A 2,530-nucleotide genomic window follows, 5' to 3' on the forward strand; every position below is an offset into this window, starting at 1 on the left:
ACAAAGATTAGTGGAGGCATGAATAATGACATTAAAAAAATGGTTTAGATCATTTAGGCAAACTGAGACAGGTGGGCAAAATGTGCATAAATACAGATGAGGGCAGAGTTATGCACGAAGGAGCAAAAAATGCCAGCCACACCTGCGTGAGGGAGTTTTTCACTGAAAATCCCTGTCTCTGGGAGGTGAAAGGTAAATAGTAGGTGTAGTTGGAAATGGGAGGGAAAGTAGATGGTCCTAGCAAGTAAATAGCAAAGTGGCAAAAAGGGCTAACATACATTGCTAGATGTGTAAATGGGAAGACATGAGTAATAATGAGATTATCTGCACTTAAAGCTGGGGAGATGGACCTGATGCTGTAGGTCTGTGCCTTGTCTATATACATTTAGTGAGATGTGCTAGTTTTTAGGGTATGGAAATGAGTCCCTGAAATGCCTCACTAGTGGAAATAAAGCCATACAGTAAGAGTTTTAATGTGCCGTTACCTAAGAGGGCTGAAATCACTTAGTGGCACACTGCTGCTGGAAGGATGAAGTCTCACTCCCACCTTATGTTAGTGTTAGCAAATACCTGGCTATACAGTCGTCCTCTTCAACTCACTAATGAGACAGAAAACTATTCCCTGTTTTGACTGGGCTGTGGTCTCTGTCGTGTCAGTGAGTCCAGCCACCAGTCAGGGGAACATGAGAGATGATGTGGGGAGTGAGAGAGTTGCCTCTGTCGCAGCAAGCTGTGTAGATCGAGTGCTCGTGTAGATGTGTCATCAACCTGATTCGGGTTTTGATCACCTCAAGACGAATCCGGCAAATGAAGGGCTCTGTGAACAGGCCGGCTGTGAGACTGTATTAGCCCTCACGCTAGCATAGAAGTAGGAGTGTGATCGCATGCTGGGTGGGAGGAAGAGTCTGGGACTACCACTTCTGTTTGCAGTTTCACGGCCAAATGAAGGTCCTGTTCCTTCCCCTCTGTGTTCCCTCCTCCTCGCTCTGGCTCTGGGCTGATCCCACACAGAATTAGCATGGTGCTCTGTACACCCTCCCTCCCTCTCTCCCTTCCCCATACTAAAGGAAGTTGTTTTCTGCCCAGGATGCATATATTAAGAAATCCTAGTTTGGCTTAAGAAACAGAAGAGAGGTAACTTGGTTGCACACTGCGCACAGAAGTACCTTCACAGGTAGGAGATATATTCTTACTGTCATAAACCTTTCAAAGAAAGGTACATCAAGAGCCAATGGAAGTGGAAGCTAGACAAATCCAAGTGAAAATTTAAGTGTGCATTTAAGTGAGGGTGATTAGCTGCTGTGCAAACAACCAAGGAAGAGATGGATCTCTTGTTAACTTCATATGAAGACCAGAACCCTTACTGGAAGATGTATCTTAGTCAAATGCAAACTGCAAATAGGAGGTTGAAAGAAACAGGTAAAATGGGATGATGTGTGTAAGCAGACGAAGTGGCATCTTCTCCTTAAAATTTTTGATCCCTACTTTAGGGAGTGTACGGTACAAATTTGGATATAATGTATGAAATGAATGTATGGGACAAACGAAGTACTTGAGAAAGGAAGCATAAGGGTTATAATGAGATTGTATAGTTAGACACTAGAGCAGTTTTGCTCTCTGGTGGTTCCACTACATTTGTGTGGATTTCTCTTACATGGACTACACAACATATATAAGCTTGACATAGAAATAGAAATTAAAACAGGGAAGATGCCATGCCATTCATTTTGTAATATTTTACGTTGAGTATTCTTAGGAGCTTAGGCTTGATTGCAGATAGGATTCAGTATCTATCTATTGATGCTCACTCGGGTTGTCCTAAATTGACACATGTGTGTGTGTCCACACATGCATGTGATTTTTTTTTCTTCAGTTTTGAAAGGTCCCTTTCATATGGAAGCTGTCTTTGACCATAAGAACAATCTCTAGAATGTTGCTTTGATTGTGTAGTTTAAAGAGAAACTACTGTTATAAGCTAAGTGTTGAAATTATGGCTATTCCAGAGATTTGCATTAGAAAAAAAATAGATAATTGCATTTCACACGGTCATATGTATGTTCTCTTATGCTGAAATAAATATGAAAAATTCTAGTGATAAGGGATTCCTTTTGCCATGGAACAAGGACACATCTAGACAAATCCATGATATTTCACTTTGTGAGATGTTTCCGAAGGTGAATTTCTGAGTTGAGGAAGGAAATCAGCCTTGTAATTTAGAGTAATGACCAATAATTTTGTCATATCAGTTTAATCTGCACATGGTAATTAGAATCTTCAGGAGTCATTAGCAGCTGGGTGTCACTCTGTTTATTGGAGGACTGTCAGCTGGTGTTTCTCTTTGTTTGTTTTTTAATATTAATGGTTTGGAAAGAAGTTGGTGCTCTAGAAAGAATTGAGAAATGGGGCTGGCTTTGCGGATTTTTATCACCCTGCCAAGACCCTGCGCAACTTCCTCTCCTTGTTGCCCGCAGCAGAATACGGAAACCTGACTGCTGGAGGCCACTTCTGCAATTGCAGTGGGGCAGGGGAG

This window comes from Haliaeetus leucocephalus, unplaced genomic scaffold (genome assembly GCF_000737465.1).
Source record: "Haliaeetus leucocephalus isolate CR32 unplaced genomic scaffold, Haliaeetus_leucocephalus-4.0 Scaffold0, whole genome shotgun sequence".
Classification (NCBI taxonomy): Eukaryota; Metazoa; Chordata; class Aves; order Accipitriformes; family Accipitridae; genus Haliaeetus; species Haliaeetus leucocephalus.